At 39.2% G+C, this 27,731-nt stretch overlaps 1 long non-coding RNA gene across 1 annotated transcript; it reads right to left on the bottom strand.

The window, feature by feature from the left end:
* Nucleotides 1-9,716: 9,716 nt before the first annotated feature.
* Nucleotides 9,717-21,340, bottom strand: LOC122466739. The gene is made up of 3 exons (XR_006292494.1): nucleotides 20,861-21,340; nucleotides 13,092-13,229; nucleotides 9,717-9,753 (listed from the first exon to the last, which is right to left on the bottom strand). It is a non-coding gene; the product is annotated as an uncharacterized LOC122466739 (long non-coding RNA).
* Nucleotides 21,341-27,731: the final 6,391 nt, after the last annotated feature.

The raw sequence follows: 27,731 nt of genomic DNA, 5'->3' as shown, positions 1-27,731 counted from the left end.
GAACTTCAAGTTGTGTTCTGAATAATAAAGACGGTAATGTTTGCATCAGGTCTGCAGATTGTGACTCCATTCTCTTTCCTGTTCACCTTGGTCTATAAAGAAAGTAATTACTGTGACCCTGGACTGATACTCTTAATTTCTTAGAAAGAATCCAAACTTCAGCGAAAAATTTGGCAGTTCAGTGATATTACAAATAGCTTTGGGTTACACAACGGGCATAGGGAATCTGTTAGAAACATTCTAGACAAAGATACTAAAGGAGATTAATAGTGGAAATTATATATACAGATCAGGTTCACAAAAATGGAGACTCATATTTCAGATAGTAACAGCTAATTTTAGGCAATGTCCTGTTCTCATTACCAACACTAAATAGAAAGTCCTTCCTAGCAATGGGGTCATGAAGAAAACTTATGGAATTTGAAATATTGTAAACCTCTCTAGTTATTTCTGAGGAGTTTAATTTTAAACCTATATTTTTCCCCTGCACGATTCCATTTACTGGGCAACAATACTATTCTCATCTCAAGGGGATGCCTCTGCTATTAACTGTACGAGAGAGAGAAGAACTTTCTAAAGCTAAGTTGGCACAAAGTAGGTTCCCTGTATACAGTAAATATCTATTGTCACCTCTCTACTGAGAGGTAATAGATTTCAGGGCCTTGTTGGTCAATTTTCTGACAGAGAAGAAACCACTAATGTGAGTCAGATATTTTCTTAGTGTAACTTGTTTGATTTACCCTGTACACACTAGTCATTGAACTGAGTCAGTGAAGCAGCATGGAGGCAATCTCCTCTTTCAGAGCTCTCAGCCAAAATGCTCATGCCTGATTCGCAGGAAGCAAAAATGCCTCCCCCCCACTACCACCCAAGTTAACTTAGGGTAGAGAGATTAAGGTAGAGTGTGAACTATTTGCAACTGCTTGCTGACAAAGAAAGTACACCGCACGACAGCAAGACTACAAGGATTTCTTCAGACACTACAGGGTTAAAAGAAAGAACCTGTAAGACTAGATGTAACAATGCTCTCTGGTGGACACCCAACATAATATATTTTGGTTACTCTGTTTACTTTTCCATTGGAATGTTTCTCTCCATCTCCTTTGTGATCCACAATCACAGCCTGCATTTGTGTTTTAATCACCCCACTCACTACTGTATTTTTCTATTTTATTTTTTCATTGTATTTTTTACTGTTTTTCTTTTGGCATAGAAGGAAAATCCAGGGAAATACTGAGTAGAGGTAGACAGGTGTTATTACAGATGTATGGCATTAGTGAGACATTTATTGGAATATTGTGCACAGGTCTGCTGTCCACACTCAAAAAAAAAAAAAAGAAATAGGAGTTCAGAAAAGTGCTACTACAATGATTCAAGCTCTGGAAAAATTGCCTTACTCTGACAAATTAAAGAGGCTCAAATTATTCAGTCTAACAGCAGGTTAAGAAATTACTTGATTAGTCTATAAGTATACATGGAGAGATTTCCGATAGTACAGGTGTGATGTTGCACCCCATAGTGCTTTATGGAAATATGCTTACGAAAGTAAAGAAGACATAACTAGAATATGTTTTATGCTAGATATGCCATGTAACATATCTCTGCAAAGGTTATGCTCTACTGGATATATTCATCCTATTTGTATGCATGTATCATTTTTGTATTCAAAGTTATTAATATTGGCTTTGTACTTGTTTAATTTTAAGTAGCCTCAATGAAGCAGTTGGTCAGCTTCCTGAGAAAAGACTATTCTCAGTAAGTGCCCAATCAAGAAACACTTAAGTTTACAGTGAACTTGGAAATCCCAATCCACATCTGAGCTTTCCCGGGAATGTGGCCTGGCTGGTAAGGAATTCAGTCATGCATGGGCATGTGACTTGCGCATGTGACTCCAAAACTCCATCTTGGAGATGGATTCTGCAAAGGAGAGAGGAGGGGGTCTCCACCCACAACCAGAAAGTCTATTTAAGCCCTTGGGAGACTCCTCCATTTTGGTCTTCAGCTGGCTCAAGAGATAGCCTCTCAACGGCAAATGATGTCTGTAAGCAAGGACTGGCCTGCCTCTCAAGGTCTCTCCCAGAGACCAATGTACATGGCAGAGGGGCATTGCGAGTATTTGCTTCAGGTTGGGGGGCTGTCTGTGAGGACCTGCCTGCCTCCCAAGGTCTCTCCCAGGGAGGCAGGCCAGTCCTCGCTTACAGACAGCCCCCCAACCTTAAGCAAATTCTCACCAGCAACTACACACCACAGAAACACGAACCCAGGAACCAATCCCTGTAGCAAACCTTGTTGCCTACTCTGTCCCCATATCTACTCTAATGACACCATCAGAGGACCCAATCACATCAGCCACACCATCAGAGGCTCATTCACCTGCACGCCTACTAATGTTATATATGCCATCATGTGCCAGCAATGCCCCTCTGCCATATACATTGGCCAAACCAGACAGTCCCTACATAAAAGAATAAATGGACACAAATTAGACATCAGGAATGGTAACACACAAAAGCCAGTAGGAGAACACTTCAATCTTCCTGTACATTCTTTAACAGATTTGAAAGTAGCTATACTTGAACAAAAAACTTCAGAAACAGACTTCAAAGAAAAACAGTAGAACTAAAATTCATTTGCAAATTTAACACCATTAATTTGGGCTTGAATAGGGACTGGGAGTGGCTGGCTCCCATTACAAAAGCAGTTTTGCCTTTCCTGGAATTGACACCTCCTGTGCATATCTATCAGTGTTGTAGAGGGTGAACAATTTATGAGTTCATCCTGTATAAGATTTATTTATTTGGGGTTTGGACCCCATTGGGAGCTGGGCATCTGAGTGTTAGAGACAGGAACACGTTAAGCCTGCAGCTTGTGTGGGACGTGGTTCAGACCTTGGCTGTGTTTGTAGCAGGCTAGCGTGTCTGACACAACCAGGCCGGGTTCTAAAGTCCCAAGCTGCCAGGGAAAATGGGCTCTGAGATGGTCCCAACACATCACGGCAGTTCCAAGGGGGTTTCTGTGATCCAGCCCATCACAACGGGGATCTTTAATTTAAGAGACAAAAGCATACAAAATCCAATGACTGGAAGTTGAGGCTAAACACATGAAAATTAGAAATATGGTGCAAATGTTTAACAATAAGGGTGATTTACCTTTGGAACAACTTACTTAGGGATGTGATAGAGTCTCTTTAACTTGAAGTCTTTAAATCAAGAGTGGATGTCTTTCTAAAACATATGATGTAGCTCAGCCAGAAGTTCTGGGCTTGGGGCAGGAATTAGTGGGTGAAGTTATATGGTCTGTGTAATACAGATCTTAGTGGTCCCTTCTGGCCTTAAAAATCTATGAATCTACTTCAAAACATAAAGTTTAATAGCTGTACCTACTAATGGAATCTCCATCTGTGACCTACTTCGCTTTGTTTTTATCTTCTCAAGGATGGATCCTGCAAATCAGAATTATGTTTGATTAATAGGAAACCTAGGAACCCAAAAGAGTGAGCCAATTTACTTTCCAAGATAGGTACAAAGGAGCAGCAGACAAAGCCAACACATTGCTCCATAGCCAGGACTTTCATTCCCACTTCCCCTGCAACCTATCTTGCATATAAGCATTTGAGGACTCTGATTTACAGACTGGACAGAATATGAATTAAATAAGGTTATTCAAGTCACAGAACATATCCTTAAAAATCATATTTTTATCTAAGGCCTTTTGCTGTAGCAACTGAGCAGAAAATGTATTTGCTGCAAATGATTTCGGTCCTGTTAATGTCCATATATAAGTAGAAAACTACATAAGTGGTCAGATTTCCACCTTGTATATTACATACATAATAGTTACAAACAATTGCCTTCGTAAGTGTCCTCCTAGGCTTAGAGATCCATCCCCACCCAGGCTCAGGGCCAAAGTCATTATTCACCTTCTCTGATCCACAACTTTCTGTAAGCAAAGCATCCAGAAATGTAATGTATGGAGATGAATATGCAATGTTAGTTCATTATTTGTAGAACAGTGAGAAGATGCAGGGGTTTTGGAAACAACGCTATTAGTTTACCATGTATCTTTTAGATAAGAGATACATTTAGCTGATTCCAGAGTTCTGTAGTTTGGGAAATGGTGGTAAAAGCAGTTGACACATGAACAATTATGAAATTCCAGGTAATTTATTTGATTGCAAAGAAACAAATTATGACCCAGTGGATAGATAAATGCATTCCAACCTTGAAAGTATGGATTACTGATCTGAAAAATTGTATGAACTTGACTATAATTGCATAGCCCCTGAAAATGGAAAATAGCAAAAATTAGTTTCAGTGCTGGATTTCAATAACTTAAAATTAATGATTAAGAAATAATGTAATTTGGGGCTAATATATTCTGGGTTATTAGCATTTGAGAGGTGTTGGAACTCTTCTAAATTGAAAGTTATATACTTTAATCCTCTCTTGACTGTGGCCTCCCCAAAATGCTGTAACAATTAGTAAATGGTAATACTGTAATAAGTCACGCTAGTGTCACCTGGTATTGCTGGAAGTGTGACCATAGAAAAGGGGGCATGGCACTAACATTGGGATACTCTATCAAAAGTGTACCTAACACATTCACAATCTCTTTGGTCTCCAAAATGGTATACAATCCTGTGGAAAATGAGAATCAAGTGTGAGCTGTCTTTAGAGATTTCTTGTAGTTTTTGCTTTCATATAGGATCAGAAATATCCAGGGCTGGATTTCCACCTTATGCACCCATAGGCACAGCATCTTCAGTGCCCTCCCCCTCACCCAGCGTACAGCTGACCTATGTGTTGCACACATTTTTAGAGAGGTAAGGTGTTCCTAGAATGCCACTAGGCATTCCTAGGCACTTGCCTACTGTGCCCAACTGGAAATCCAGCCCTGCAAATACCAAAAGAATAGGCTCTCTTCTGACCTTTCACTAATTGCACCATTCTAGTGCTGGCCAAAACAAGGATGTGTATTGGGGATTATCCAAAAAGCAAAGAAAAATAACTCAAAAATTAGCCAAACCTCTGCAAAAAGGGGTGGAGCCAAGAACTTAACCCAACCCCCCAATCGAGCAGCTTACCCGCAAGGCCATCTGTCCTCTGTCATTATTAAAAAGGCATTATTCCAACTTCTCCACGTATGAAAAAGGCACTGTGCTACGAAGCAAAAATTACTCTCTAGGGAAACAATCCCATAAAATGTGGCCTTTTTTCATTCTTTGAGAAAAATCAAGACAATATACTTTCCAAACTGCTTTTTGCTGTTAACATTATCTTGCATTTAAACCTGTACCATATGCAATGAGTACTTCATTTACTTAATGAGAAACATTTAAATTAATGAGCACACACTAGTTTTATTTGCATATTCAAATAAAATTGTCACTATAAATAGCTGATGGGGGGGGGGAGTTATTCCAGTACGTGTCCAGTGAGGTTATGGTAATATCTTATAGCCAGCATTGAAGATAAACAGAATCTTTGTAGAGAGAAACAAAATACTAATGACTAAGGCTATGTTGGCATAACTTAGGTTACTCAGGGGTGTGAATCCCCACCCCCACCCCAAGAGACATAGTTACAATGGCATAAGTGCTTGTGAGCGCAGTGCTGTGTCGGCTGGAACGCTTCTCCCATGGATATACCTTCTACGGCTCGCAGAGGTGGTTTTTTTAATGCCAATGGAAGAGTTCTCTGCCATCAGCACAGAGCATCTTCACCAGAGTCATTCTACAGTTACCTGTACTGATCAGTCAGGAGCTGCATTACCAGGGCTCTGGAGACAGGTTAGTTAAGCAAGAGGACATGCAGCAGTGCTAGAGAAGCAAAGTGGAGAACAAGTTCTGTCACACTGAAGAGTCTGCTGCCTTGTCATTGCAAAAGATACTGCTGCCAGAAGCCTAGAGATTAGAAGGCTGAACCAGGTAATGGCAAATGGAGAATGAGAGGTAGCAAAATGAGATTAATCGAGGGGAAAAAAATCAGTGATATGGGAATCCAAGTGACTTCATTTCTCTTAAAACCAGAGCTCAAGGACCACAAGCATTAAGTGTCAGCTTCATAGCACAGACCAAAAATGACCAACAGTGCTGAATCCCTAACCTGTGCTTCCTTCTTCCGTTATCTTTCTAAGACATTATAGAATCTGCCAGGAGAAAGCAAGTGTAATATGATTGTCAAGGTTCCTCCCCCACTCTGAACTCCAGGGTACAGATGTGGGGACCTGCATGAAAACCTCCTAAGCTTACTTTTACCAGCTTAGGTTAAACTTCCCCAAGGTACAAATTAATTTTATCCTTTGTCCTTGGAATATCCACTGCCACCACCAAACTCTAACTGGGTTTACTGGGAAACGTAGTTTGGACACGTCTTTCCCCCCAAAATTCTCCCAACCCTTGCACCCCACTTCCTGGGAAAGGTTTGGTAAAAATCCTCACCAATTTGCATAGGTGACCACAGACCCAAACCCTTGGATCTGAGAACAATGAAAAAGCATTCAGTTTTCTTACAAGAAGACTTTTAATAGAAATAGAAGTAAATAGAAGTAAAGGAATCACCCCTGTAAAATCAGGATGGTAGATACCTTACCGGGTAATTAGATTCAAAACATAGAGAATCCCTCTAGGCAAAACCTTAAGTTACAAAAAAGACACACAGACAGAAATAGTCATTCTATTCAGCACAGTTCTTTTCCCAGCCATTTAAAGAAATCATAATCTAACACATACCTAGCTAGATTACTTACTAAAAGTTCTAAGACTCCATTCCTGTTCTATCCCCGGCAAAAGCAGTGGACCGACAGACACAGACCCTTTGTTTCTCTCCCTCCTCCCAGCTTTTGAAAGTATCTTGTCTCCTCATTGGTCATTTTGGTCAGGTGCCAGCGAGGTTATCCTAGCTTCTTAACCCTTTACAGATGAGAGGATTTTTCCTCCGGCCAGGGGGGATTTTATAGGGGTTTACCCTTCCCTTTATATTTATGACAATGATGAAGACACTCATATCTCAATTTAAATCTGTACTACATGTAAATACATGCACTTCCTATACAAAAGGTAGTTGGCACTATTATTGGAGTAGATCAATAACAAATGTAATACAGCATTTCAGAAGATCCAGTTCTGTGTAAGGTAATCTGCACAAGGAGTAGGAGTCCTAATATAGGACATTGATGCAAGAAATGGGTAACAAATGGGTAGGGAGGGATCTAGGGAGGAGGATGGAAATGACAAATAAGAATACAGACATTCAGCAGAGGCTGATGCAAGACACCATAAAGTAGGCTTTTCCTTTTTTTTTTTTAAAGTGATTAAAAAGTGATGACAGTGTCTGATCCAAAGCCCATTAAAAACAATGGGGAGACCTCCCACCCACCTCTGACTCCAAGGGGTGTTGAATCAAGCCTTTAGTTGGCTAGTTTCTTGTAAGCACCAGGGAAGAAGTCTTAAGGGTCTTAAGGAAGGATTTGAATGAAGAGAAGTGATATATCCTTGCAGAAAAGCTCAAGAAGGATGTTCTGTGGTTGGAGGGCTATAGGGAATTAAAACAGAGAAACTGGGAATTGAGGTCAACACCATTGACAGATCTCATCGGGGTGGGCAAGAAGTCCAACAGATCCTAAAAATCATGTTTAAAAACCAGGCATAGTTTTAACAAATTTACAGCCTAATGGGGTCCTGCCATAGTTTAACTGTTGCTCATTAAATCTAGGTAAATTGAGACAAGACAGATGGCTGCCAAGATCATGCAGAATGGGATTACCAGAATTGTATATATTTATATTAAAAGAAATGAACATAATTTCCATTGAATTGGCACTGTTAACCAAATTTCCGTTTAGCTTTCCCTGAACTTTGCTCTTTTAAACAATGAGGACAACTCTTGGTTGGTATCTTGTTTCCAAGTTTGGGGGCTAAATTAGTACATTAAAGAAGTTTAGAATTAAGACTTAAAGGAACAAGCACATGAAACAAGATTATCGTCACTTCTGCTTAGCGTTAAATTAGCCAGTTAAAAGTTAGCCTCATTTCACTTCTCAGCAGAGTGGAACAGGGTCTGAATAAAAAGAACTTACAGAAACTTTTTAATGATAATAATGAATTAAGCCAATATTATAAGATGGCTTTTAAGAAAGAAATGTAATGCTTACCTTTATTTTAATTACGCAAAACAGTTAAATTTTAAAAATTAGGTTATTTAATAAATAAATTTAATCACATATCAAGTTTTTTAAATGACAAATTTTCTTCTCGCCATGTTAGAATAGATAATGATGAACCAATGAACCTTTATAACTTTGCAGGAGGGGTTTTTGTTGTAGAGAGAGACTTGGATGACTGAAGTCCTTTAACTCTTGGAAAACACTGAAAAAGCATCTCCTCTGTAAAACAGAGTAGTTTAGCTGCATGCCATGCTGAGCAATAAATGTTTTTCTTGGCTCGCTCAGCACAAAACCACTTCTGTGCTCTATATTGCCGAAGAGTCTCCAGGCTTAAGTCCAGGTAAATAGAGATTCCCCTGCCCCCATCCCCGAATTCAGTGTGTGCTGTAACTCCCTAGTCTCCTTCAAGATAAAAATCAGTCAGATTCTGGCTGTTGCTGTGGCCTCTTCTTATTGTTCCTGCAGCATAAAAAGGCTGGATTGGACTACATGGAAATTCCCATACACAAGGGTGACATAGGGCTCCCTAGATGGCCCTACCCCATCTCAGCATGTAAGTAAATAGATATTTTAAATTCTTCCATTGAGCCATATTCTCAGAACAAACCAGTTCCTTACTTTCATATATACATTTCTAGAACTCTGCACTAGAGACATGTAAAGTTCAGTGCCTAGAATTCACTGTGTTATAAAACTAAGTTTTACCAGTATATTCCTTAAAACTCTCTCGCCAGAGATTTTAGCAGCTCTTTAAATGGGGTAGCTCGACACTAATTTACCATACAGTTAAAAATATAGAACATGAATTCCCTCCTCACCTTACCCCCTCCTTTGCCATTCTGTAAATTTTGTTTCAACATTTTGTAATTGTTGGATGACAGTGGGGTTGGAGTTTGTTTGCCAAACAACAAATATTGAAATATTAAGAGATTCTAAATTAAGTAGGATTTACAATGCAGTTTACATTACCTACAGTATAGCATTAAAAGTATAAAAAATAGCACAATTTGCTCATCTGGGATATAAGGCATTCTACATAATTTGGCTCAATTAGTCAACGTTCACAAACTCTGTAAAGAACTAAATTATTGAAATATGAAAAAAAGATACAGATACATACACAATATAGTGAAGGACTTTGATCAAAAGTGTTAACCCAAATGCTATAGCATCTCTCAACCAGTGATGCCAATTAATCTTTTTGAAGACCTTTCCTTTATTCTTTATCTTCAGATTTTTGTAGCATGGTGAATATAGAAAAAAGTCACCTTATCCAAATGACACCTTTTATTATTTGGATTACAAATCTTCATATCCAGCTTCCATTCCGTTTTCATAAAAATTGCTCTTCAAAATAAGCTTTCTTCATTCCAAGACTGACGACTTTAACAAGATCCATATCTTGTACAACATAATGGCTCTTTGTAGTCCTCTGTAGCTGCACTGGCTACCTCCTGTACACCTTCCCATAGCCTAGGATCATGTGAGAGTCAGCTTGCCTCGGTTTCTCCTCTTGGACTCTTCAAATAAACTGCACTTCAGGCTTTTTTTTCCCTTTCTTCACACTCAGAAAACACTCCTTCTTGAGGGCTGGGTTTATTAATATAAGAAACTGTAAATAAGTTTCAACCCTGCACAACAAAGTCCATTCATAAGCCCACAGAACCCAAGGTTTCTCTTCCTCCTCCCAGGCCTTCCTGTCTGGGACTTTTGTAGTCTCTCCCCTGCTTGGACAGGGTCTCTGAGGCCTCCATCCCTGGACAGCTTTGCTATCCCTCCTATGTTTGGTCAGAGTCTCTCCACCTGGAGAAAGTTCCTACCCTCTACAGATTCCTGCAGCTTCCTGAGCTTTCTCCCCTTTATTGTAACTTCCTGTTCCTTTAATACTGGAATCTCTTGATTCCTCCCAGGTGGAGCTTGTGCTGTAATCAAGGTCAGCTTAGTCTCAAGCTTTCCAGCCCATGGGGCAAACCACCATGTCATATTCCCCAAACTGGATTAATGTACAATTCTGATGAGAAAATGCTTTATTTGCTTATTTTTTATATATAACAAATTATTAGAAACCAAGATAGAGTTAGGATTTATATATATATATAAAAACTTGTTATTTAATCCTAACTTTAAGTATCTTGGTTTCTAATAATTTGTGCATTAAATCCCAGTGCCCCTTCCTTACCTCTCTCTGAACAGATGGTGCTTTTCAGATTGAAAGGAATGATACGGTTCCCTCTGCATGTGAGAAATGATGCATGTAACATGTTGATTTGTATTAGGGGGAGGAGTGGAAATTAAAATTTTGATAAACACACACACTTTTTGCATGGGATCAACTGCGGTCATTTCTGCTATAAATCCTGTCTTTAAGCAGTTTGAAATTCAGCTGTGGAGTGCTGTTTTGAAGAGCAGTGTTAGGCATTCCAACCCTGGTAGCATTCTTTCATCAAATGTGTTTTTAATCCAGTTGCTGTTCTTAGTGGTAGGCCCGGGGAGAGGAATATAACTTCTGAGGTTTCATGTTTATTTTAAAAAGTTACCTCAAAAACTTAGATGTCAGAGGTGAAGGCTGGGATTGTCAAAGGAGCCTCCGGGAGCTATGTGCCCTGTTCCCACTGAAATTAAGCCTTAGAAGAACGGATCGTCTAAACTTATGCATGATGGGGGAGGAGAAGGGGGAGCCTGTGCTGTGCTTTTAGGAGCATCAGCATAGAATATTAGAGCTCCTAAGGGAGGGCTGGGAAAATCAGGACCCAAAGGGATTTAGTATTGTCCAGTATGTCATTCCACACAGGGACAACATTAGCTGAACTTTGTGACTTTGTCCTCACCCATAACTATGTCGCATTTGGGGACAGTGTATACCTTCAAATCAGCAGCACTGCTATGGGTACCCGCATGGCCCCACAGTATGCCAATATTTTTATGGCTGACTTAGAACAACGCTTCCTCAGCTCTTGTCCCCTAATGCCCCTACTCTACTTGCGCTACATTCATGACAGCTTCATCATCTGGACCCATGGAAAAGAAGCCCTTGAGGAATTCCACCATGATTACAACAATTTCCATCCCACCATCAACCTCAGCCAGGACCAGTCCACACAAGAGATCCACTTCCTGGACACTACGGTGCTAATAAGCGATGGTCACATAAACACCACCCTATACCGGAAACCTACTGACCGCTGTTCCTACCTACATGCCTCCAGCTTTCCTCCAGACCACAGCACATGATCCATTGTCTACAGCCAAGCTCTACGATACAACCGCATTTGCTCCAACCCCTCAGACAGGGGCAAACACCTACAAGATCTCTATCAAGCGTTCTTACAACTACAGTACCCCCCTGCTGAAGTGAAGAAACAGATTGATAGACCCAGAAGAGTACCCAGAAGTCACCTACTACAGGACAGGCCCAACAAAGAAAATAACAGAATGCCACTAGCCATGACCTTCAGCCCCCAACTAAAACCCCTCCAATGCATCAAGGATCTACAACCTATCCTGAAGGACGACCCATCACTCTCACAGATCTTGGGAGACAGGACAGTCCTTGCTTACAGACAGCCCCCAAACCTGAAGCAAATACTCACCAGCAACCACACACCACACAACAGAACCACTAACCCAGGAACCTATCCTTGCAGCAAAGCCTGTTGCCAACTGTGTTCACATATCTATTCAGGGGACACCATCATAGGCCTAATCACATCAGCCACACTATCAGAGGCTCGTTCACCTGCACATCTACCAATGTGATATATGCCATCATGTGCCAGCAATGCCCCTCTGCCATGTACATTGGTCAAACTGGACAGTCTCTACGTAAAAGAATAAGTGCACACAAATCAGACGTCAAGAATTATAACATTCAAAAACCAGTCGGAGAACACTTCAATCTCTTTGGTCACTCGATTACAGACCTAAAAGTTGCAATTCTTCAAAAAAAAAAAAAAAACTTCAAAAACAGACTCCAACAAGAGACTGCTGAATTGGAATTAATTTGCAAACCGGATACAATTAACTTACGCTTGAATAGAGACTGGGAGTGGATGGGTCATTACACAAAGTAAAACTATTTCCCCATGTTTATTCCCGCCCCCCACCGTTCATCAGACGTTCTTGTCAACTGCTGGAAATGGCCCACTTTGATTATCACTACAAAAGGTTACCCCCCCCCCAGCTCTCCTGCTGGTAATATCTCACCTTAAGTGATCACTCTCGTTACAGTGTGTATGGCAACATCCATTGTTTCATGTTCTCTATGTATATAAATCTCCCCACTGTATTTTCCACTGAATGCATCCGATGAAGTGAGCTGTAGCTCACGAAAGCCTATGCTCAAATAAATTTGTTAGTCTCTAAGGTGCCACAAGTACTCCTGTTCTTTTTGCGAATACAAACTAACAGGGCTGCTGCTCTGAAATTAGGATGTTGGTAATTCACACACACACAAATCTATTGGAAACCCAGCAAGCACAAGAACAAGCTTATAAATCAGGAATCATGCCTATGGACTGTCCAAGCCATGGACAGCATACTACTGTTAATGCCCAGAACAGAATCCAAATTGGTTGCCAGATGGCAAGGTCTTTTTGGGGTGATTTGTCATGTTGGCCAGATGGACTCCTGTCTGAGAGGCAGTCTCTCGTAAAGGCACCAGTCTGTATCATGTGAACCTACTCAAGCCTTGGAGGATCAATAAGGAACCATGATAATGACTTGCCCACCAGAGCTGGAATTAGGACCCCAAGCACCTACCTACCAAGAACCAGCACAAGTTAAAATGAACACCAAATCCTACCCATCCAAAGAAAAACCTTAAGTCTCACTGAGGATTTTCCCCATACATTCTCCTCTGCAGCCGGCCAGACACCACTGATAAATGACTACATCGAGATAGTGGGTTAAGGAGAATCCTCGACTCTTACCTCAGAAGATGTGGCAAACAGTGTGGGAGGAGTTGCAGGTATGCTAGATGAGTGGTTGTCAAAGAATCCCAGAGTGACTGGTGAAATCTTGTTGTGCTTTCCCCAAAACCTGATGGTTTGAATCTTTTGCGTAGACTTCTGAAAAGTTAATGCAATTTCAAAGTTTGACTCCTATCTGATGAATTATTGAAGTATTTATGGCCTTCTAAATATACCAGTAGCCTAAATGTAACAAAAGATATTGGCTGATACCTTGCCACCCACATCACAATAAAAGACAGCCTGCTCAACAGCTATCTCTTCCACTTCAAAACCCATGACCTTCTGCTTACATAGTTGAATTTTTGTGACTGCTCTAATGGACAACTTGCTCAGATCTCATCAACACTATGACTCTACCTATGGACTTCCTCATATAGAGCACAGACAGGAACAGCCACCTGAAGGAAAAAATGGTGCTCCAGTCCTTGGCTGAAACGGGCCTCACAGCTAGTCCTGACTTATAGAGAAGTCCTCTTCCAAGGTTAACATGTGGGAGGAGCCAACTGAAACAGTAAGGTGCAGGCCTTGTCTGCATGTCCCATCCTGTGGATGAAGAAACAGGTAAGATGCTTCTTGGGGCTGCCAACTATTACTGGAGATTTGTCCAGGGTTTTGCCTCCAATAAAAGCCCTAAGAAGAGTCAATGGAATGACAGGTGTGAAAGGGCCTTTAAAACTTTCAAAATCTATATGTACAAGGAACCAGTCCTCTTCAGTCCAGATTTTTCAAAAGAATTTGTTTTTACAGACTAATGCCTCTGATGGAAGCTTGGGTGCTATCCTTTTTATAGAGGTAGATGGTGAAGAACAACAAGCTCTGTACTGAAGTAGAAAACTATTTTCCTGGGAGAAGACCTATTCTAGTGGTCAAATGGGCCGTAGACATTCTTAGATATTACTTTCTGAGTAACCACATCAGTTACGGACCGTGTTACCCTCAGCTGGCTAGACACAATGGAAGAAACACATCCCTACATTAAATAATGGTATTTAGCCCTTAAACCTTACACGTTTAGGGTACAGCATAGGGCTGGAGGAAAAACAAAACAAAACAGAATACAGACTTTTTCATGGGAAGTGGGCAAGCTAGGACCAGAAAGAGAGATCCTGGCCTCCATCCTGAGGGACAGGGTATGCGATGGGACAAGTTTCAGGCAGGAAGGGGTTAACAAGCTCCTCTAAACACAATCAGCAGACATCGGGCACACTTGCGAGGCCTGTTCCACCTGGAGAGGATGAAAGCATATAGTGTGAGGTGGGTGCAACCAGAGGGAAGCAGAGCTAGAGAGCTGTCCTCCTAAAATCCACAGCATGGAGCTGGTTGATTAGGAAAGGTGCTGCTCTGCTACCTGAACTCTCTAAATACTGGCGAGACCTTCATTACTTTGTTTCTTTTCTCTTTGAACCTGGGATATTCAGTTCAGCAAGATACTCAGCCCTTGCTCAAAGATTACTATTCCTTAAACCTGACAAGGGTAATGTGGTAAACTCGGACTGATTAAGGGACAACAAAGCAATTGTTGTTCTTTCCATTTTGACGACTGATAAACCCTGGGAAGAGAGGGGAAACTGGCCCTGAGACTAATAGCCAGAGGGACACTCCTGACTGTAACATCATTGACAGCCAGAAGGAGACTGAGAGTGAAATAAGCATACATCTTCACCCCAAGGAGGCACTCTAGAGGCACAACCCACAACAGGAAGTTACTGTAGACTGTAACAAATTATGAATGCAAGGGTCTTCTCAAAGAGCAGGATCTCTCCCCTTTGATAAAGTATGTGAAGATCTTTCTCTAGGATCTCATATAGAAATCTTATGTAGCACCTGGTTTATCACGGACACAAAAGATGATCTAGGATCTCCTTATCATCGCTTCTTTCTCTTTCCGAAAATCTCAGGTTTAAATCCACACAAAAGAATTCTAGAAATACTAATTAAAACATTTATTTTATAAGCACTCAGAAGTCTTCCATTTACCTTCAAGGAAAATAAATATAGTTCAGAAATGTTTTGGTTACTTCTAATCTGATATTTCCATTTAACAGTGAAAACCTTTGTTCCTGAAATGCTTAAGATGGTCTAAGCTCATTTTGTGATGTTCATTTGCAAATGTTTTATACCTAAATGCTTTCATTTAATGTAATAACTTTTGAATGCTATTGGTATGAGAATAGTGAGTCTTTTATGTACCAATGTGGAATCAAACGAGCTTGCTATAACTGGTTACTAGCATAAGAAGCTTTTGAGAATAAACTATTTGTATTATTGAAAAATTAATTAGTTATCTGGCAGGGCTTCAGGAACTTCCTTAACAGACTCAAAGACAAGAATCACCTTTCCCAGAATTGTTAAGAAACAATATCTTCTTTGGGATCTTTATGTTCAAAGACTATCTGTAACAATCATTTAAGTTTAAAAATACTTTTAAAAGCCAAAATAGTTTGATATAGGAGTGTTTGGACTCATTTGAAACAGAATTCCAACTCCTATTAAACCTCAATGGAACTAAATGTATAGCTAAGGAATTGAACTGACCAGAAAAAAAAAGAAGAGTTAAGACCGTAACTTTAAAGATGCTCTGAGAATCTCTCACCACATAGACAAAAGAAATATGATCGTGAGGTTGAAGAAGATTTACAACCTTGCTGCATATGCATTAGCAGATTGCATATCCATGAGTTGAAAAAGCTACCTACACCACTTCATGATGGCGCTGAGCTAAAGAAAAGGTGACAGCTGCTGATATTAGGATCCTGCCAAACTCCTGAGAGGTGGGTGTGATGATTTGAGGAACCTATGTATAACTTATGAATTCTGGTTGATATTATGAAGTTATTTCTGTCATGAATGCCCCTCTGTGTGTAGTCACCATTGCATTAAAGAGGTATCTTCCAGACTAGGGACAATGGTAGGCCATTAGAACTCAATGGCCACCTATTCAGGGTGAAGCAATTTGGGAGTTTGGTTGAGCTGGGAGAAGATAGTTCTTACTATGTCTGAATGGAGTATGTGTGTGTGTGTGGGGGGAATGGAGAAAGAAAATTCCCCAACCAGGACAATGAGAGAGATGATAGAGCAGGAGGTTATAAAAGGATTCACCATAGAATGGCTCAAAAATATAGCAAGTTTGGGCTGGAGAAGGGAAGTCAATAAAACTATGCAAGTTTGCACCAGCTGAGGATCAGTCTCCCTTGTATTTAATTTTAAATGGATATTTCCAAAGATGTTATTCATAAGACAAGCAGAGAACTGAATGCTCTTTCCCTGTGATCTTTCATGGAAACACGCTGTAGTCCAAATTGCCTACCAGTGAGTTTGTATCTGTTCGTGTGTGTGTACACGCTGTAATTTAATTGATGTTTATATTCACTGAATCCCATTAAACCAAAGGAAATAATTTCATGCTGGTCTTATTCAGCTTTCAGTGTCAAGTGTGTTTGTTTTTAGTACTGTTTTTATCACTGAATTATTAATGAATCAACATCTGTGAAAGAAAAAACAAACTCAGCCTGAAATAGAGATTGTATTAATCCAATATGCTTTTAGGATGTGGTGGTGGAAAAACAACTTGTTGATCTGGGGCTTTTTGAGTAGCTTTTTCATTCTTAACAAAATTTGTCATAGTATTTGCAAAGTTCCAAATAATGTTCAATGTACAGTGGTCTTCTTGATTTCACAAAGAAACACAAATATTACACTGAGAGAATGAATGCAGAGATCACAACTTAATCTTTAAAAAAGATAATGAGATTAAAGTGAATGAATACCTTTACATGCTAAAACTCTAATGTAGTAGAAAGAAATATTATGGAATAAGGTCCCGATCCTGCAAAGAGTGATGCATGTTTTTAACTTCAAGTACATGAGCAGTCCCATCAACTTCAATAGGACTATTCAAATGCTTTAACTTAGGCACATGCTTAGGTCTTTGCTGGACTGGAGCCTTAGTTAATGTCATTGGAGGCCCCTCAGCAACTCTCAGGATCTCAGCATTTTGCAGGATGGACCCCCAGAGCATTAAGCATAATGACAGACTAATATGCCATCTGAAAAATACCACATTTTTATTTAGATTGACATCAGCAAAAATCTCCCTTCACTTACCTATGATGCAATGTTCACACAAACAAGGAGAATTCAAATCTCTGAAAGTTTCAAGAATATAGATGTTTTGGAATTTTAAAAAAGTGTCATATATAGTCAGTTTGACCCAGCTGTCCTTGAGGCTGTCAGCATTGAAGGCAACCACCACTGGAAGCAGAAACTGATGCCAAAATCAAGTACCTGAAAAACACAAGGCACCTGCTCCAGATAGTATACTGTCTGAAGTGTTAAAACATGGTGGAAGAGGCATAGTTATGTTCCTTTGCAAACTATTTAACTTCATTTGGATGAAGGTGAAGTCCCTGAAGACTGGCAAATGTTCAATCATTATACCGCTCCTTAAGGAAAAGTGACCTGACAGATTGCGATAACTACCAAGGAATAGCTGTAGAGTGATTCTCAGCCGAATGAAAAGAAAGAAAGGATTTTATCTGCTCAAGTCACAAGCTGGCTGTAGACCTGGATGTTCCACCATAGATGAGATATGTTTGTCAAATTTTGGAGAGAGAGAGACAGAGTTTAATATGTTTTGCATATTGATTGACTTTAAGAGCATTCGACTGTTAAGAGAAAGGCTCTGTGGAAGGTACTCAAGTGGTATGCTTTTATCAGCAAGTTGATTAAAATACTGCAGAGTCTCTACGCTGTAGCTTGGCATGCAGTATGAGTCAGTGGTGAGTTGACATAGTGGTTTGAAATGAAAACTGGAGTCAAACAGAGATGCATTCTCTGTGCAATATTTTTTGCTCTATACTTAGAAAATATCTTGTCCCATTTCCCTAGTAATACTGAGGAAGCTGCATGACATCAGGGCAAATTATCCATCATTAGACAATACTGTAATGAAAATGACTATTTAAGAATATAACCATGAAGCAGCAACTAACCTGTATACAACAGACAGAACAGGGATTAAAAATGAATGAATGAAAAGACCAAACTAACGGTATATCAAGAAACGGGTTAAACTAGTCATTACCAATGTAGACACTAAACAAGTAGACAGTTTCTGCTACTTGGTTTCCATCATACCATGAGAACAACTATGAAGACGACTGACCAGTGGAGAACTACTGCCAGCAGAACATATGTGTGCCTAAATAAAAATGCTTAGAACCTTACATGGCAGATAAAACTAGATTATATATGATGCAGATTGTGACCATATTACTTCCTGGTTGTGAAACATGGGTATTGACAAAGCATCTGAAGCAAAAGCTGCAAACATTTGAACCAAGGTGCCTGCATGGTATCCTAGGCATGACAAGGCTAGACAGACTAAGAAATGACGACATCTTTAGAAGACTGAAAGTGCAGTGAGTGACTACAGTCAACAAAAGGTGCAAACGACAATGGTTTGACCATATTGCTAGAATGACCCCATATCAACTGTCTAAAATTGTTCTCTGTGGAAGAATTGCAGGAGAGAGAGGCCATGGACATCCAAGGAGAAAGTGGTGTAACAGGATACATAATACCATCCAGGCAGCACTCAACAGGCTCAAATGATGGCTTAAAATAGATATGGATGGAATCAGCTCATATCCTCAGCTCTACCCAACCTTGGTGTGGGAAAAAGGAAGACATGATATAAATTGTCAGTTCCCTGTTAAGTTAGTGGAACTGGGATTTGAGCTGTGACACTTCTTAAATTCTATGCCATTCTTTTTAGGGAAGACTCCTGGGCTAAGAGATGATTGCTGTAATAAGTGTTTCTTGACATTTCAGAATTTATCTCTGCAGCATAAGACTACATTTCTTAGTCTTTGAAGGGAAGTGGGCTGAAGAAACATTTGAGACATTTCATACGGAATGGAATAAAGCCCTAGAAAATATACTGTACTGAGCAATCCTGTACTGGAGGGGTGATGGGCTCAATGACCTAACAGGTCTTTTCCATCTATAATTTCCCTGGCTTTGTTACTTGAACCACATATTTCCTGCTGTGGCAATTTCTCTTAATAGATCTGCCTACAATGGGCCTTTGACACCAAAGAAATAAAACAATTAACACTTTTATGAGGCATTTTCTGACTATGACAAACCACATAACCCCAACTTGAAGTTTAATTGGATTTACTTTGCTGTTGCTTGGTTTTGTAACCCTCCTGACATTTTGCATACCAAAAACGTACTGATCTCACATGTGAGAATTCTAATTAGGTTTGATCCTACAACTTTTTTTATTCAAGGGTGATCTGTTTGTTACATTATAAATTATTCTCTTGTAATTGCTTGTTCTACATGTATTATTCAGAAACTGAAAGATATTTTTGTGGAGGGTTTATTTCATAATAAAAATACAAAGTGGATACCATTAAAAATCTAGGCATTTCCAACCTGCGAAAATCAAATATACTATAAATTTTGTACTTTTTTCATTTTGGAATTTCAGACAAATATCCTGTCAAACTAACCACCACAAGTATCCATCTTTTAATGATGATCATATATTGTCTAAAAAACACAAATCAAACAAAACAACCCCCCCCAACAACTTGATTCCATAGAATGCAGATGAATTAAATCCTCGTTCACTAACAAATAGTGTTTTTTAATTCATCCCTCAATACTTGAGCGGCCAGAAAATGAGTTTTTCCTTCTATACAGAACTTTTATGTAAAAGCCTCAAACTTTTCTGTGACAAGAAGACACGCTAAGGGGGAAAAATTGTGTAGCGGAAAACCCAACCACAGTTTAAATGTGTGGTTTAAACTTTTCAACCACACATTCTCAATCCTATTCAATTAATTTCAACAGAGTTTACAAGAGTGTTAATGATATCAGAATTTGTTCCTAACGGTGGCATAACACCAAATTTAAGGATTAAGATGTTTTTAGATAAGAGTTTGAGACTCACTTTAATAATTATTTCAATATAACAATTAGTTTAGACAAGCCAATCTCAGATAAATAAATTCATGATTTCTAGAAATTAACTGTTTTCATGCCATAACCATGAAAGCATTGTTTGAATAGGAAGGATCAAATAATATCTTCTAGTGATTAAGATGTTACAACTTTTCATACCTTTTTCTAGTGCTAGGAACCTACTAGTACTAATATGCAAACCAAATACTGTGATTACCAATGTTGGGCTCACTTTGAATTCAGTATAAACCTTTGCAAGGTGCCTGTGATGCACAGAATGTGGGCCTGTGCTGATTCTGATCAAATTGCTGTGAACATGTCACAACAAACTTCACAAGATGAGTGAAAAACCAAGGCTATATTTTAGGCATGAGGCAAACGTAAGAGAAAATGGAAAGAAATGAAGGTTACAGAAAACTATTTATTTGGAAGAGAAATAAATATACAGGCTAAGACAGCCAGAGTCATTGAAACCTGACACACTATATTTTAGGAAACCTAATTGTGCTTTCCAGTGTAGAGAGTATAGAGGTTGAGAAATGAGGAAAGTTCACTTGAATTAGTGAGTCTACAGCAAATAGAAAACAATGGTCTTTTGATTGAATTATCAGAAAGTGAAAACCTACCACAAGAGTCATTGTGTTACAGCATCTTATGAACTTTCAAGGCCAATTTTTTTAAACAGGCCTTAATGGTGCCCATCGAATTTGAGAGGTAAACCATTTAGCATGCTTATGCCAGGGTCCACTCACCACTGGTGGTGTCTCCTCCTTGCCATCCTGGGGATTAGTTCTTCCAAGTGTTGTACCCTCCTCTGATGGTGTCTTCACCTGTCCTGTCCATGGCCCCTTTTGCTGTAGGAAATGCAGCCTCTGCTTTGTGACTCAGCTCTCCAGCTAGGTTACTGTTATGGTTTCCCCTTCTGATGGGGGGAGGAGAGTGGAAGTATCTTATCCCCAAACAGGCTCAGGCAGTCTTCCTATACACTGCCCCACCAGTGCCACTTCCCAAGTGGCTGGCTGGGGAACCCAGGCCTACACTTTACTTCAGGTTCCAGCTCAGGGACTCTCTAGTCAGCAGTCAAGGTCTGTTTCACACGACACCTTTTCCCTGACACCTTTTCCCTGAGCCCTTTCCTAACCTTCCGGCTCTCCCTTTCTTCTCTGGGTCTGTCAGTTTCACCACTCTCTTCTCTCAGGCAGAAACTGCAGCCTATGTCTCTGCAGTCACAAAATGCTTTTCCCAGCAACCCCTTCTGTTGCCAGCTTCCTGGCTTATATAGGCCCTGCCTGTTCCTGCACAGGTGCGCTTCTTCTAATTAAGGCTTCTCTCACAGTCTTAATTCCCCCCCCATCTTGCTGCCTAGTAGACTAATTGGCCCCTCTGGCCTCCTGCCTTAACCCTTTCAGGGAAAATGTGGGGAGGATACCCCATCACAATGCTAAGAATAAAACTATAGATGTGCACACAAAATGGTAAGTTCACACAAACGTTCTAGGTAGCACAGCTGTTTAGTATATTGAAATGCAAGGTCTTCAGACTCCTAAGTGACCTAAGACAAAGAAAACACGCACATACACCCCTTCAGTACATATGTTGATTCTCTTTAACCTTTACTTGCTACCTAGTCATTACTAGATCAATTTCAAGTTTCTGCTACTGATTTACACAGCCCACATTGAATAGGATCCTACTACCTGAGACTCTTCAGAGTACCTGAGATCATCTGATATACAACATTTAACAGAGATCAGCTGTAGATTTGAGGAAACAGAAAGCAACATCTTCTCAAAAGCAGATCCAAGACTCTGGAACTTGCTAAAGGACCTCAGGAAGACACTTATCTTCACCATTCTCAGGGCACATTATAAGTCACATCTTCACCACAGTACCAAAGAAGCAAAGTAAAGAAATCTGACAATATGCTTAAGCATATGATTAGGTCAAGAGTAGATTAAAGAACTGATTGTCCTTCCAAAAATGTCTTACTCCATTTTTTGTAATCAATGTTCACTGCTAGAATACTACAGAGACAGGCCCTTTAAAATGCTTATAATATAGGCAGAGAGAGGGAAAATGGATGGAATCATAAATGTTGTGGATGCAATTACAGATGTCCTGGGAGTCTGACGTATTAGCAATTTGAGGTTCCCTCTTAATGAAAATTCTCTCAATGAAATGTGCTAATCAAAGCTGTATTAATGCTATTGCAGGGACCTAGGCATAATTTCTTTCAGAACTGTTATTTCTATACCATTCAATTAAATTCCGATTTAATTTAGAGCAGCATGGATTTGCTAAAAATTGTGGACTGATTGACTGGTAGATTCTTAAAGATCACATCATGTACTACACTGCATTGCTTTGTCTGGGGAGAAAAAATATAAAGTTATTTCTCCTGTGTGCCTAGAGTACTGAAATCAGTAAAACCACACGCATGGCCAAGATTTGTAACTTCTTCCCACACCTTTTTTGCACCATCGTGTGCTCTTGAAGCAAAAACATAGTGGACAATGGCCCTAGTTCTGATTGTATAATAATTCCATCTGCAAACATGTGGTTATGCTGTGTCTGCATAGTGCATTATATTTTCTAGGGCTGTCAAGTGATTAAAAAATTAATTGTGATTAATCACGTGATTAAACAATAGAATACCATTTATTTTAATATTTTGGGATTTTTTTATATTTTCAAATATATTGATTTCAATTGCAACACAGAATACAAAATGTCCAGTGCTTACTGTACATTTATTTTTATTACAAATATTTGCACTGTAAAAAAACAAAAGAAATAGTATTTTTCAGTTCCCCCATTACAAGTACTGTAGTACAATCTCTTTGTCATGAAAGTTGAACTTACAAATGTAGAATTGTATACAAAAAAATCTGTATTCAAAAATAAAACAATGTAAAACTTTACAGCCTACAAGTCTACTCAGTCCTACTTCTTGTTCAGCCAATCACTCAAAAAAACAAGTTTGTTTACATTTGCAGGATATAATGCTGCCCGTTTCTTGTTTACAATGTCACCTGAAAGTGAGAACAGGTGTCTGCATGGCACTGTTGTAGCTGGCATCGCAAGGTATTTATGTGCCAGATGTGCTAATGATTCATATTTCCCTTCATGCTTCAACCACCATTCCAGAGGACATGCATCCATGCTGATGACAGGTTCTGCTTGGTAATGATTCACACCAGTGCGGACCAATGCATGTTCATTTTCATCATCTGAGTCAGATGCCACCAGCAGATGGTTGATTTCCTTTTTTGGTGGTTCGGGTTCTGTAGTTTCTGCACTGGAGTGTTGCTCTTTTACGACATCTGAAAGCATGCTCAACATCTCATTCCTCTCAGAGTTTGGACTTCAGATTCTTAAACCTTGGGTCGAGTGCTACAGCTATCTTTAGAAATCTTACATTGGTACCTTCTTTGCGTTTTGTGAAATCTGCAGTGAAAAAGTGTTCTTAAAATAAAACAACATGCTGGGTCATCATCTGAGACTGCTGTAACATGAAATATAAGGCAGAATGTGGGTAAAAGGGCAGAAATCATACAATTCTTCCCCAAGGAGTTCAGTCACAAATTTAATTTACACTTTTTTTTTTTAACAAGCGTCATCAGCATGGAAGCATGTCCCCTGGAATGGTGGCCAAAGCATGAAAGGGCATATAATGTTTAGCATATCTGTCTCGTAAATACCTTGCAATGCTGGCTACAAAAGTGGCATGTGAATGCCTGTTCTTACTCTCAGGTGACATTGTAAATAAGAAGCGGGCAGCATTATCTCCCATAAATGTATACAAACTTGTTTGTTTTAACAGTTGGCTGAACAAGAGGTAGGACTGAATGGACTTGTAGATGCTAAAGTTTTACATTGTTTTGGTTTTGAGTGCAGTTATGTAACAACAAAAAATCTACCTTTGTAAGTTGCACTTTCATGATAAGGAGACTGCACTATGGTACTTGTATAAGATGCACTGAAAAATACTATTTCTTTTATCATTTTTACAGTGCAAATATTTGTAATAAAAATAATAATATAAAGTGAGCACTGTACACTTTGTATTCTATGTTGTAATTGAAGTCAATATAGTTGAAAATGTAGAAAAACATCCAAAAATATTTAATAAATTTCAATCATGATTAATTTGGGGGGGTTAATCGTGTAAGTTAACTGTGATTAACAGCCCTAATATTTTCCCATAACTGTGTTCTATTGCAACAAAATGATTGTTCCTCCCGATACTGTAGAACTAAGAGAACAGCTTTAATTCAAAATAAAAATAAAAAGTAAAGCAGAGTAGATAAGAGCTTAAGCAATTGTGTTCTGTGTTAGTTTTGGGAAAAGCTCAGATCTCTAATGGTTAAATCAAATGGCTGTTGTGGAAACCCTCATTAAACTTCTTGAACAAACTGGACGTGTAATATTCAAAAATATAAATGCATATAAATTAATATAGTATGAAAAATGTAATAATGTACGTAAAGCAATACTGTACTGTATGAGTATAAATCAATACTATATGAGAAAATAACTGATCTCTATGCTGCTTCTAATTGATATTTATTATTTACATGGTATTTGCCATTCCAAATACCATGTAAAAATGTAAGCTGTAACAAATGTTTTTCACTACACAGAATAAAGGTCTTCCAGTCTGGTTAAATAATTTTGAATCTGCTCTTTATTTTGAAGGATCCAGATTTTTGTACAGATCTTTTGCTGAATGGGAAATGCATATGAAAAGTAATTTTTTTTTCTCATTTAATGTTGTTTTCTATGCTGGTAGACTACCTGTTACCATACATAACATGCTGCATGTTTGTGTGCCATTTATAATTCATTGGGAGAATCTGTTATGCCAAGAGTCACCAGGTGCCTCTGTTAAACATAGACAGGGACATATGCATCCTGCAGATGAATGCATGGCTGCACTAATGGTACCAATGGGAGGAGCTTTGGCTTCATCGACCATGGGAAGCTGTTCTGGGAAGGAAGACCACTGAGAAGATACGGGATCCACCTGACCAAGAAGGGGAAGAACATCTTTGGACACTGACTTGCCAACCCAGTGAGGGGGGGCTTTAAACTAGGCTCAAAGAGGCCAGGTAACAAAAGCCCACAAGTAGGTATAAAAAAAGGTGACCATAATTGAGGGCTCATCATCCTGGGAAACTAATATCCATGTTGACAGGGTCTGCCATGAGATCATATAGAGTCTGCAGGCAGATGGCCCAAAATAGTAGCTCTGAGGAATGTGAATCCATCTCTCTGCAGACAGATACCAATTTGGATGTCATGATTTAAGTATGTCATTTTTTATCATTTTTAGTAAAAGATCCAGCCAATGGAGCACAATGGTGCTTATGCAATGTAATCAGCAAGTCCCACAAATGGGTGATGGAAAAGACAGGCTTATGCAAGAGCACTTGACTGACACATGAAATAACGCTAGTGGAGGATTTTTTATTTAAATACAACAATTCTTGCCCTTAAAATGATTTCTTTGCTCAATACCAAAAATGCTTGCATGGGTAGCAAGTTTATAAGAAATTAAATCAATGTCTATTTTATAAAGAGGATGTAAGTGTATACGTTGCTTGTAATACTTACACCACTCTATTTGCTTTTATTTCCTGTATTTATATCCAATGTGCTTGTCTCTTGCATGCAGTCATCTCAAGAGCATCCCCTGAATGTATGTTCTATCTCATAAGTTACATGTTAAGGTATTTCTTTTGCTGTATCACTAGATAGGGCACCAAACTACAATATTTCCACATGCAGTATCCTGGATAATATATTACACTGTCCTGCTTTCTTTTGAGAGATATAATATTGCAAAGCAAATTCACAAGTAAGAGATAATAAACCTTTAGCCCATGCCTTGCCAAATCTACAGCTGAATGGATATTTGACTCCTCTGAGGATATTCAATTATTTATTTCCCCCCACATTTTGGTCAGTACATAAAGACTTCCTGTTTTCTGAAAGATGACACAGTTTAGTTTAGCAATCTCTTTCAAAGAAAACAGCACCATCCGTTAATGTTACAAATATGAATGCTTCTTGGGCTGTTGAAACATTTTGGTCATTTGACATAGGCAGTTATGCAGGTAGAGTTGTTGATCGGATCATACAACAATTCACCATTGGCTTTTACAATCCATCAATCCATTTAGGCTAGCTCACTATTTTTAATGAGGTCTATCGCTCTCATAACCATTAGATACACACTGTCTTATGCACAGGGGCTTAGTACTCATTCAGATACATTTATCTGACTATTATAAATGGATAGTAATATGAAGCACTTAACTTTTTTGAAGTTCCTTTGTGTACTGTGAATATCTGACTGGAGAATGGAACTCCACAGACTTTGTTTCACTCAGCTTTTGAAGTTGGGAGAAATGCCTGAGGCTCGGTTTTTCTATTTTGCCTAAGAGAATTCGGCATACAAAGACACCTAACTCCTTAGTCTCTGCTGAAAATCCCAGTCTAAATCATTTATCTGCAATAAGCCTTTAGATTTAAACTGTGCCTGACATCTGAGTTTTGTGATGGAAACTTACTCAGCATTTTATACTTTACAACTAACGGGATCATGAACTTCATTTTATGGGACTGAATTCATTATGTGGCCCACTCAGATTATATCGGAGATCTAAATGAGATCCTATGGAATCACACTGCAAACTCCAGTACAGCTGGCAGAATAATTAACACTAAATGATATATTCAGCAAATTTAGTCCCTGGTCCTTTTCGTAAAGTGTGTCAGGACAGGAAGTGACTTTTTACAGAATTGTTTGCTATTCATAATTGTTTAATGAATTGCATGTGTGATCTAATTTTAAGCGATGGATTATTTATTTGTACTTTATGTATACTTTATTTGTAAAGTATAAAATGTGGTCACCCCATCTCAAAAAAGGTATATTAGAATTGGAGAAAGTTCAGAAAAGGGCAACAAAAATGATTAGGGGTATGGAATGGCTTCTGTATGAGGAGAGATTAATAAGACTGGGACTTTTCAGCTTGGAAAAGTGATGGCTAAGGTGAGCTATGATTGAGGTCTATAAAATCATGACTGGTGTAGAGAGAGTAGATAAGGAAATGTTGTTTACTACTTCTCATAACACAAGGGGTAACCAAATGAAATTAATAGGCAGCAGATTTAAAACAAATAAAAGGAAGTATTTCTTCACACAACGCACAGTGAACCTGTGGACCTCCTTGCCAGAGGATGTTGTGAAGGCCAAGATCATAACAGGGTTAAAAAAAGAACTAGATAAATTCATGGTGGCTAGGTCCATCAATGGCTATTAGCCAGGATGGGCAGGAATAGTGTCCCTAGCCTCTGTTTGCCAGAAGCTGGGAATGAGCGACAGGGGACAGATCACTTGATGATTACCTGTTCTGTTCATTCCCTCTGGGGCACCAGGTACTGGCCATTGTTGGAAGACAGGATACTGGGCTAGATGGACCCTTGATCTGACCCAGTAAGGCCGTTCTTATGTTATGAACTTATCATTGTCAGGGTTGAGGATTCACTAATAGGTCTGTGTGATTATTTCCGTAAGCAACATGAGATTGTATGTGTGCTTCATTATGGGACGAC

The sequence above is a fragment of the Chelonia mydas genome, chromosome 7 (assembly GCF_015237465.2).
Source record: "Chelonia mydas isolate rCheMyd1 chromosome 7, rCheMyd1.pri.v2, whole genome shotgun sequence".
In the NCBI taxonomy this organism is placed as follows: domain Eukaryota; kingdom Metazoa; phylum Chordata; order Testudines; family Cheloniidae; genus Chelonia; species Chelonia mydas.
The sequence above is the reverse complement of the archived record's forward strand: the minus strand, read 5'-3'. Positions and strand labels throughout refer to the sequence as shown.